Raw genomic sequence first — 12,272 nt, 5'->3', positions numbered from 1 at the left:
GATTTTGTCTCTTTGCAGTCATTTTGAGTGTCCCTGTAGTTGTTTTAAATGGTCTTTTCTGTTTTGTTGCAGCCATGTTGTGTCTCTGCAGTTGTTTTTCATATCTTTCTCATAGCTCCACGTCTCTATAGTTAATTTCTCTTTTTGGTAATCTTGAACCTCTTTCATATGTATTTATTACATTTTCAACATTTACAGAACTGAAACTTCCATCAGGGAGAAATAATGTTTTCTTGAGGAGAATTTGACCTTTTCTACACCAAGACCACCTCATTCATTAGGTTCGAATGTGTTGGTGCAGGATTCTGTTACCAGTTAATGTGCCTGCCAGCAGGTTGACAAATGATACTGTACTCTTGTTCATCTTTTTTTTTTGTATGATGTTAGAGTCATACTCCCAGAATATCTAGGGGAGGATGCAAATCAATGGGTGCAAATATTGTGGTAGTCAGAAAATGTTTCTCTGATTATCTGAAGTCCTCTGACAGCTTCAGAACATATTACCTAATGATGCTGGCCATGAAAGATTTACAGATATATCAAGGAGTATTTGATTAGATTCGTGCAGAAGAACTATGAATCTGTTTTAAGGCTGCCTGCCAATGCTCTTCTGTTATCTCCCTCAATCCTCCTGCTAAGAGGATTTCAAGCGTTTCCATAGTTGCTGTGCATGTCAAAGGAACATTAAAGCCATAGGAAATGATTAGTTCTTATGCCGACTGGTGTGATGGAAGATGTGATGAACTATTATGCTTCACAAAGTTCGGTATTTTAAAAAGAGCGACCAATGTGTGTCATACTGAACTGTCTAATTGTTCAGATCCCCTCTACATCCATGGCTGAAGTATCCTTAACCAAAGTACCTAGTACCCCAAACTGCTCCCTGAGCACCTAGTGTAACTGCCCACTGTGTGCTCATTTGGTTTGGTTGAATGCAGAGGAATTCCTTGTGTTGCAGTAGGAAGATCAACTGAGTAACTACAGACAAGCCAGAAAAAGGAGAGAGGAAGGAGGTAAATCAGACATACCTGAGTTTAAAAAAAAAAATTCCAGTAGCAACATGGAGGAGGACAGACAGAGGAGTGAGAATATGGAAAAGGGTGATAACTAAGAGTAAATCCAGTTTTTGGATGGCTCTGTACTAAAAGAAAAACAATGACTTATGTAAAGGTAAAAGAAGAGACAGTTGTTACCAGAACCATCTGGAGAAGATCTAGGACAAAGACACAGTTGGAAATAATTCCTGAAGATAGTTTGAATGAAGTCTGACTGACTTGGTCAGTCTCAGCGACGGACTTCGCTACTCCTTTAAAAGTTATCTTTCTAAACTCTCCAGGCTTCTCCTATATCCCTGCCTCCTTGCATCCATCTCTCCATCTTTTGTCTTCCTCCACACATACTGTACATATAAATCCATTACTTAATGCTCACACACATATGATGAAGCTTACACTACAGAAATGGTGCCCAACGATGGACAAAAGGCCATTGAACAACTTGAAAGTTAACTTGAAGAGTTAAAGCTGAATGTTTGATATTTGGGGTTTCTTCATAGTCCCTTTTCCACCTTTTTGACCTTTGTATGCTCTGCAATGTTTAAATGTTTTGTGAAATGCTTTTAATATAATTAGGTCTAAATTGCTCAATTGTCTTGAGAGTTGTGATGAGTGACCTTTAATGCTGTTTTGTGTAGAAGATTCACATTTCACCCAGTTCATTCAGAGATAACTTCACATCTCACATCGTGGCTGAACATGAGCCTTCCTCAGTGAGCTCATCAGTCTCTTTTGTTATAGAAGCTCCTGATGTCAAACCCCTGTTAACCTCAGAGCTGCAAGAAGTACAGTACATTTGCAGATTAGCTTTCCATCTCCACGTCAGCAGTAGGAACACCTGATATCTCCGGCAGTCCTGTATCTTTTCCTCCCATAGATGTTTCAGTCCTTTGAAAGGGGTGCTTCATATCTTTCTCTAACTTCTTCTCCATATTCAGTATCTCAGTCTCAGTCTGACCATCCAGAAAAATATCCATACCCCTGCCTCAGACTTGAATCAAATAGCAGTAAAGACCCAAGAGAACTGGAACAAAGTGCATAAAGTAATGCAAGTCTTGCAATTAAAGAGCTGACAGGGTGTTTAAAAGGAAGCCAACATTCCCCAGATGAACAACTTTAACATCTTGAAGCTCAAATAAATGCACATCATCACCAGCTGATTACACCAGCTGATAATAACATCCCAGAAAGAAGGCATGGAAATGGAAGTGGATAAGATGGTTATTCAAAATGATTTTGAAAGAGGAAAATTCTGAAACAGTCCTTCTGGCAGAACTTCACTTTGTGGTGGAACAACTTCAAGTGGAAATCCAACAAGAGCTCAAATGTTTTCACTCACATACTCTATCAGCAGCATTATCAGCAAAGTTATCAGGTTACGACTAATTTAATGTCCTGTAATCCTACATTCTTTATATTGTGATCGAAATCAACTGGAGCAAGTAACACAGAGTTAACAATACTGACCACAGACATGGGAAAAGTGGAGGTAAAGAGTAAAAAACAGTTACAAAACCTTCTTGTCTGGAAAAGAATAATTTATGGTAGAAACCAAATCTCCCCAAACTCTTTCAGACAACAGTGCTTATGCAGACAAACCATCTTCAGCTGATGTTGCAACCCCACCAGCGATAAAAGGTTATCATACCCAGTTGACTTTGCCTTGATATGGAAGACATGGCGATGATCCCTAACCCCTCAATTATTTGTCTAAATGTCATGACCCAGTGATGCTGATATTTTGACCACTTTCAGATCTGTGCTTCATGGTACTGACTGGTGGGAGATTAACCCGATCAACAGTAACTACTTGGGGCCAGTTTAAAACCACTGTCAGATAACAGATTATGAGAATGAGTTAGCTGAACATGTCAGAAATCCAAAAGAGAATGAAACCATCAGCTCCTATCCAGCTCTGTAAAAGATGGAAGATCCTAGCAGTGCTAAAATTATTCTTAAAAAAAAACATCAAACCTCTCAGCTCAGAGGCCAGGATCAAACTGTTAAGGATATAATGCACATTGGACATCAATTTGAAAAAGACCATGACCAGCAGCTTGAATACAATCAGAGAACAGAGTTCTTCAGCCTTTAGTTAACCAGGTTTGCCCCATCGAGGTCAAATATCTCTTGGCCCAGAGTGACAGCAACAGGGTTTAAACAGAAAATAATATAAAAACATAACATAAAATTGGAGCTGCACAACACAGAAATGTTCAGGTATAACGTGCACACAGAGAAACATGGCTCAACCGATTTTAGCATATTTTTAAACTCGTTCAGGGATACTAAGCTTTGAAGTTTAAGATCAGGCTCTAGGTTGTTCCATGGAGCAGGAGCAGAAACCCCAAAAGCTGTCTCTCCCATTTCAGTTCACACCTTATTGCATTATACTCTCAAAATGGAGACTATTTTCCACATTTCAAGTCTAATAGAATAGATAAATAAGTAGGAATCATGCCAAAAATGGATTTGTAAATAAAAGCAAACCAGTGTCTAAGGCAGTAAGTAGTTAAAGCAAGCCAGTTCACTTTTGAATATAACAGGCAGTGGTGAATAAGACATCCACAATTTGTGATGATTCTCAGAGCCCCATAATACATGCTATCCAACATATGAAGACATTGAGCAGAGGCATTTATGTACAGCACATCACCATAATCAATAACAGGTAAAAAGGTAGACTCCACCATTTTTTGTTTCACATAAAAAAAAAAAAAACTTTTTTGCAGAGGCTGGTGCAAAGCAATAAATAACAATATCATCAACATAGAAATGGAGAGTTGAGTTGGGATTAATATATAATGTAATGAGTAGGCCCAGAACAGAACCTTGTGGGGAAACCCTCAGGTATTTAAAAGTGGAAACCAACTCAATTTCGTGACCATTTCTGGTAAACCATTTCTCAGACCCTGCTGATCTTACTGCACTTGAAGTGATAAAAAACACAAGTACTGTTTTAACAGTATTAAATACAGCTTACAGTTGACAAACCTGCTCTTGTACTCTGTTGAATGTATACTGAAGGTAAGCAGAAGCCTTAGCAGGAGCTGGTGCAAAAAAATAAATAACAGTCTCATCAGCATAGATATGGAGAGCTGAGTCTGGATTAATATAAAATGTAAATAGCAGTGGACCCAGAATCAAACCTTGTGGGACTCCCTTGTGGACTTGGGTTAGGGTTGCAATAACTATGAGGTAGCACCCTCTAACTGAATAGCCTGGGTTCTGTCTGTGAGATAGTTAGTAAACCTATTTCAGTCACATCTAAAAAAACACATGTCCAGCTAACATTCAAGCAAGTGCAGGAAGTTAAGAAAGCCAACTTCAGAGTATGAATATGAGTCGATTGATATCTCCTCTCATCCCCATCAGGTCCTGACCCATTTCTATTGGTACATGATGTAAAAAAGCCTTAGTTGGTATAGGAGTTAGCTCCACTCTCAATCAGTAACTATGGCTGGAATTAAAAGGGTCAAAGACTGACCTCCAGCTATGGGCAGAAGGACCCTTGTATTTGGCTAAAGGGATGGCAGCTTCTCCCATTGGATGGGCTGTCCTTTTAGTGGATCTCTACCTCTAGCTGTACTCGGGTTGGAAGCTCTAACCTATAGTATGGTTCTGGGCCTCCATTTAATTTCTAGTGTCAGAATAATAATCAGTATGGCTATTAAGGCTTAGAGTTCTAAGTCCAAGTCTGGTGCCCAGCTTTAATAAAGTCTACGCTATAGTATATGAATACAGTATATACGTGGAAAATAAAGCTGTTTTGTGTTTCCATTGTTCAAATGATGAAAATATTTTATCAGTGCATAAGTCCATAGAAAATTGTCAGTTCTTTTTTGCATACCAGTTCTTAATCATTGTAATATCAAACGAAGCTGCAAAGGAATGATTTTCAATTAGATGACCGAGGAGAGAACCAGTCTGCTATCCAGGAGATTTTAAAACCTGCAACCATATCCTACAGTACTGGTACGGCTGTACTGTCTTATAATTCAGGAGATACAGTAGTAAGAGCACAGAATAGCAAGGCTGAAGGAGAGAATGGGGGGGGCATCAAGATCTTTGTATATTTATTCATGAAGGAGTTTTGTGATGTAACCAGTAGGACATTTTTCTATCACCTTTGTTCCAGGCGAATTCTCTAATAGTTTTGCATAAGCTGTAAAATAAACCTTTCTTCATATACTATACTGCAGTGCGTTGATATAAATATAGACACTTCAGCTGGGTGGTTATTTTGATAATACTGATTCGGTCAGAATATATCTGCAAATCACAATTCATTTCATAGCCCCTTAATACATGCTTTCCAACATATGAAGACAGCAAACAGAGGCATTCATGTGAAACATTTCTCAGACCCTGCTGATCTTTCTGCACTCGCAGTGGTAAAAAAACACAAGCATTATTTTGTCAGTACTAAATACAGGTTGCATTTGACAAAGCTGCTCTTGGACTCGATTGCATGCTGAAGATACCTTATCAAAGGCCTAGTAGGGGTTGGTGCAAAGCAATAAATAACAGTACCGTCAGCATAGAAATGGAGAGTTGGAGAGTCTAGATTAATATATAATTTAAATAGCAGTGGGCCCAGACCAAACCTTGTGGGACCCCCTTGTGGACTTGGGTTAGGGTTGCAATAACTCAGAGGTAGCACCCTCTAACTGAATAGCCTGGGTTCTGTCTGTGAGATAGTTAGTAAACCACCCAACTGCATTTTCCGAAAAGCCAGAAGCTATGAGATGTCTAGTTAGCGTGTTGTGGTCAAACCTTATCAAAGGCCTTAGAGAGGTCAATGAAAAGAGAGACACAGCACCATTTGTTGTCAAGGGTTCAACTATATCATTTATGACATTCATGTCAGCAGTAGCAATGCTATTGTTTTGCGGAAATCTCCAATGACCTCTGTTGTGGTAATAGGAGATACCCTGGGGAGATTTACAGTTAAAGAAAAAGCAAGAGGAAATACATTTTTGTTAATTAATATAACTTAACATTTGCAATTTATCAGTTACCCTGAGAGTAGAGATAATGGACTGGAAATGAACTGGTACTCTTATTGGAAAAGCCAAATATTTTCTGGGTTTCTGCATTTCTCCTTATATTCATAATATTCAGTTTAGTAATTTAGCAGTCTCTGATCAAGAGGTTCAGTTCAGTTTGCGTCCGTTTCATTGTACATGGTGGGAAAAGATGTGGCCACAGTTGAGGCCAGCTCATAAAATATTTTCAGGACGTATTCTGTATTATTTTGCATCTTCACAGTTGTTTTGAGTCTCTTTGTGTTCATTCTCCATCTATTTTCCACTGTTTTTTCTCTTTGTTGTCAATTTCTTTCTGATGATCTTGAACCTCTTTGTAGTTGTTTGCATCTTTTTCAGGTTGTTGTGTCTCTTTGTAGGGATTTGTGTCTTTGCTGTTGTTTTAAGTTACTGCATGTTTCCATTCATCCAGTTTGTGTAACTGTTTATGTTACATTTCTATCCTTCTGTTGTTGTTATCTCTCATCTCTTCGTGTTCATTCTTGCATCTTTTCTTCACAGGTTTGTATTTTTGTATCTCTTTGTAGTTGTCTCGTCTTCGTTCATCTGTCATCTCTTTTTCTCTCTCGTCAGCTTGTCTCTTTCTGTTCTTATTGTTTGCATTTTGTCATCATGTCATTTTGTGGATCCATGTGATTGTTTTGAAAGATCATCTCTTTGTGGGTCTTTTGTTCGTTCTTTGCAGAGATTTCCCATTGTTTTGCTCCATGTTATGTCTTCACGTAGTTGTTTGCATCTTTTTTTCTAGTTGATTTCATTTTTCTGCAGTCATTTTGTCTCTTTGTCTCCATTTCTGCATATTTTTCACTGGTTAATATCAGTTTGACATCAGTTTGGGTGGGTTTCTGATCATTGAGCCTCTTTTTAGTTAATTGCAAATCATTCATCTCTTTGTTTACTCTCATATGAACTGATAGGATTCACTGTTAAATCAAAGAAGCCACTCAGCTGTTAAACTGACTGATTCTAATAAAATAGATAATAAAATCCCATTTTAAGTCACAGTTTAGCATATGTTATACAGTAGGGCCATCGGATACTTTTGAATAAAATCGTATTGATTCAGTGACTGTTGGGGTCTCTGAGCGGTTCTAATCAATGGACCTGAGTGATTTGAAATCCCATGAATCAAGGCCATGAATAAATGAAACAAAAACATGAAATGCTGATAAAATATATTCACCCACCGTTTATTGGTTTTAAAAATGGGATCATGGGCAATGTGCTTTAGCATTTGAGACATAAATGATCATATCGTAAGAAAAATACATTTTCAGAATCATCATTAATATTGAATATTAAATAATTGTTTTGTGCGTTCTCCATCAGGTACTTTCAAATAATGAGCTCTGATGGTTTGAAGCTGATCTTTGCTGCAGCCTTCAGGTTATCAATTAGTGTTTGATTTTATTGATTTGTTCTTTTCTTTGGTTTTTGTTATCCTTACAAAACTAAATGATTTATCTCTCAAGGAACAATTATACCTCTTAATGAATCCAAATAACATTTTTAATTCAACAGAAAATAGTTTTCATGTATTTCATTTTACAATTAATATATAACTTCACTTTAAACTGAAATTACAAGAGCAGTTAGGAAGTATTTGATCGGCTCAAAGCAGCTGTTACATGTGTTTATACCTCAAAGCAGCAGGTTATTAACATACTGCATCCGTGTCATATTTTTTAATTTTAAATTTGCTTGAAATTTATCAAGAACATCAACCATCGCATTTCCTCCATTTCTTGTCTCAGAAAATGCCAAGTCAGAATCTAATTTTAGTACCTTCATTTAAATCTAACTGCTTCAAATTTTCTTGTGTTTCAAACTAACAAAAATAAAACCTCAGAGACAGGACAGAAAACCTGCGAGGCTGCAGACAGAACAAAGTAAAACTAAACATTTTAAAGCGTGGAAAACTCTTAAAACCAATCAGTGATCACAGTCCAGAAGCTTCTTTTTGAGGAAACATTTGTGCAGGTTTTAGCTATTTTAAATTAAAAGACCATGATACAGCAAACAGAAACCCATCAGTCATTAGTTGATAAAGGTTTATAGAAATATCAGCTCCGATCTGATCGTCACGGACATTAAATTAAGACAGAAATACAGAATTATAATCAGAGAAGTGTTTGTTTCACACTTTTATATTTTACAAGCAAAAACAAAAAGTGCAACAGAGGCAGCCTTATTTAAGTGTTTTCTGAAGTTCCCTTTTAAAGAGTCAAGATTGTTGCTGTTTAGTTAATGGACTGAACAATACAGAGATAAGATGTCAGAAACGGTGCAGGGTTATGCAAGAATTCAAACCATTGTATTCAAACCATCTATTCAATGCACCTGTGTGATTTTAAATCTAAGTCTGAATAAATAAAACAAAAACATGGAGTGCTGATAAAACTTATTCACCCACTGTTATTGCTTTTAAAAATGGGATTATGGGCAATGTACTTCAGCTTTTAACAAATATAAAAAAACAACCTCTTAACTGTCGAAGTGAAAACCTGACTACAAAATAATGTAGATTAATTAAAAGACTGTTCAGCCACTTTTAAAGCGAATGACCTAATTCAACAAAGGACCAGCCAGTTGGTGCCAGTAGTCTCACCACCTGAGTGCAGACACAAATGATTGCATTCTCAGAAAATCAGAAAATCCTAGTTGTCTTTTGTGTGTTCTGGTTTACAATGTGCCTGAGGCCACGGTTCACCAAATTAATCTAATCTGAAGCCTCTAATAAAACCTGCAGGTGTGAATAATGTGAACGGACGTCTTGAATATGAATATAACGACAATGTGCTCATTAGTCAGTTTCAAAGATGATCAAAATGAAGTCTATTTTACTTTTTTCCATTAAATATTTGTATTTTTTCTAGTCTTTAACAGATGAGATTTCATTCTCAGGGTCAGAAACAGCAGTTAGTGTAAAAAAATAAAAAATAATAATAAAATAAATTATACATCTTTAACCCTTCAATATCCTCACTAAGAAAGAAAAAGGCAAAGAAATGGGCACCAATAAACAACAACTGAAAATGAAAACAACACAGAGTTAAGATTATTTAAACTAAAGACCTCTAACGGTTGAGAAGTTTTTGAGAAGTGTTTTGCATTTTTAAGCATCGAGTACACTTAGAAACACCAAAACAACAGCCAAAGGAAAATATATCTCTTCAAAGAAAAGACTTGTTCATGTGTGCAGACGTGCAGCAGCATAAAGACTTTTACCAGATTTCATCATTGCACTGTTGAATTTAGCAGCGTGACAGTATTTGAATATTTTTATCAGTAAATGACTCATCAGCCGTCATATTGTTAGTAGTCCTGTCTTTAGGTCTGGTCTGGACAAGATGCAGTAGCAGAGAACCACATGGTCTGTTGGGTGCGACACGTTGAGTCAGTGTCTGAATCATAGTGTCTAGAAGCACTGGGTGGGGTCTTTACAGCAGCAGGGCTTCAAATCACGTATGTGGACAAAGGAAAGCACAGTAAAATGTTTTTCTATTTTTTTTCCCCCACCTATTATTTTTAAAACAGAAAAAAGTGGTAGTAAGATGTAGATATCAGATATAGATATATAAATTAATTTCAAAGATATCTGCCATATTTACAGTACTTTGAAAACATACCAGAAAAGGGGAAAAAAACATACTGATATATTTTTTTTCTTAAAATAAACAATAGAATACCATTTAATATACTGGGTCTAAAAAGGTGTGATTTTGTTTTAATTTTAATAAATTGTAAACTGACTATCCTAGATCACCACCATTATTGTTTAAGAACATTTAAACCATTAGCTTGTGCACGTTTTAAGACAGTAAACAATGAAATCCTACCTTCTCTGTCGCATATTGATACCAGTGAAGGATCGGCAATACTTTATTTCGTAGCAAATAGTCAATTTTAATGATACTAGCTTAAGTTTTTTAATTTTATTATGAAGGGACAGATGAGCAGTTTGGTTGTTTATGTTTTTATAAAACAATTTGGTCCTTCTTATACTTCTTTTACCTTATATAAGTTACATAACTCTGTTCAATAAGGTTTCTGAAACGATAGTATATTGACAAAAACAGGCGTACCTCTGAAAATTTCACCAAAAACCCTCCTCACGTCTGCAGTGATTAGTCTTTTCTACCTTAGCCAGGTTGAGTTAGGATCAATATATTCAAAGTAATGTCTACTTTTTATATTATATTTTAGTTTCATAAATTCAGCTGTGTTCATGTGGAGTTTACATTTAGTTTGTTTTGATGCGGTTTAGTTTTCATGTTTTGAGGTTTTTTTATGCTGTTTCTGAGACCTCTTTGTAAATTAAAACATACACTGAAGAGTCACAGACAGGTTCATGCCTGCATCAGACGTATCTTTCTTTTCTTTAAATAATCTGAAACTCGTCCGTGTCTCTGAGTCCGACCTGCTTGTCATCACTTTAACTTCTCGGATCAACAACTCTGCAATAAACAGAACAACAAATAAGAAACTCCTCAAACAGCGAGCAGCAGTCTTTGTCAGGAAATAAAGAGTGTACTCACAGCTATATGATGAAGATGAGGGATGATGATCTTTTTTTTTTTCTTCTTCTTCTTCATGGTCATCTTCTTCTTCGGTGCCTCTCCAACTGAATCTCTCCTCCTCATCTTCTTCTTTTATAGCTCTCTGGTCTCTTCTAGACGTTTCTCACAGACACTGCAGTAAAGCGAAAATCAATGGTACGCTGTAGATCCGGTGGTGCATTTCAAAATAAAATACTTCCCAACGCATGTGACTCAAACAACCACAAGGAAACGAGTGCTTGTCTTATTTTGAAGATCAATTCGCGCCCGTCTCCGGTTATGCTCCAGACAACATTGACAACTTAACGCTTTTAGTTGCGCTGAACCGACCAATCAGAACAGAGGGCGAACAGTTAGTTCACAGAAAGCTCTAGAAACAACTGGAAGGCAATAAAGATAGAAACTGATCCATTTTCACATTTATTATAAGGGTTATGTGTCTTCATGATGAGAATCCAGCCTGTGACTCAGATTTAAACAACAGGAACTTTGAAATTATTTTAAAACACGGTCATATTTCATATTTTATAGATAGTTTACATATGGTATATCTCTACTTCCTATATACACATATGTAAGTCTTTGTATTAGACATATATTTATATATACCTACAATATGTCTAATGCTTATTCCATTCCTTGTATATTTCATGTTGTATGTACATATTTATATACATGTTATATTTATTTATAACAGTATCTATCTATCTATCTATCTATCTGTCTATCTATCTATCTATCTATCTATCTATCTATCTATCTGTCTGTCTGTCTATCTATCTATCTATCTATCTATCTATCTATCTATCTATCTATCTATCTATCTATCTATCTATCTATCTATCTATCTATCTATCTGTCTGTCTGTCTGTCTGTCTGTCCACCTATCTATCTATCTATCTATCTATCTATCTATCTATCTATCTATCTATCTATCTGTCTGTCTGTCTATCTATGTTGAATCTAGGTTTTTGTGTCTCCTTTCAGCCATTGTGTGTCTCGTTACAGTTTTTTCTGGCTGTTCTACACCCCCTTGCTAGTGAATTTTGCATATTTTATTGCTAATTTTACACATCTTCGTGATCCTTTGTGTGTCTTTGTGTTCACTTTGTGTCATTTTGGAGCATTTTGTGTCTCCTCGTCGTTTTGTGTCTCTTTTTGGTCATTTTGTATCTGTTGTGGTTGTTCTGCTTCAGTTTAAAGTCACTGATTCGCATTGTAGTCATTGTTGCGTGTCTCTTTAAAATGCTGTGTTGATATTTCACATATGCTTGTTGTTCTTGTGCATCTGTACGGTCGTTTGTCTCCTTGTGGTCACTGAGTCTTCTTGGGGTGTTATGAGTCTCCTTCTCACTTTGTGTGTCTTTGTTGTCATTTATTTGACTTTCCAGCAGGGAAGATCACTCCATACAGAGTAGACCCATGGAGGCAAACTAAAATAACTTGATTCCTGTTTGAATTGATTCACAGTCTAATCAGTCTATCTTAACCAACAGAGACCCTTTAGTCCATACGTGTCAAACATACGGCCCGGGGGGCAAAACCGGCCTGCCAGAGGGTCTAATCTGGCCCGCGGGATAAATTTGCAAATTGCAAAAATTACATAGAAG

At 36.6% G+C, this 12,272-nt stretch overlaps 1 long non-coding RNA gene across 1 annotated transcript; it reads right to left on the bottom strand.

The window, feature by feature from the left end:
- Positions 1-10,399: 10,399 nt before the first annotated feature.
- LOC311507181 lies at positions 10,400-10,814 on the bottom strand. The gene is made up of 2 exons (XR_014699717.1): positions 10,642-10,814; positions 10,400-10,560 (listed from the first exon to the last, which is right to left on the bottom strand). It is a non-coding gene; the product is annotated as an uncharacterized lncRNA (long non-coding RNA).
- Between the last annotated feature and the right edge of the window lie 1,458 nt (positions 10,815-12,272).

Source organism: Chelon labrosus (assembly GCF_963514085.1).
Source record: "Chelon labrosus genome assembly, chromosome: 21".
Classification (NCBI taxonomy): Eukaryota; Metazoa; Chordata; class Actinopteri; order Mugiliformes; family Mugilidae; genus Chelon; species Chelon labrosus.
The sequence above is the reverse complement of the archived record's forward strand: the minus strand, read 5'-3'. Positions and strand labels throughout refer to the sequence as shown.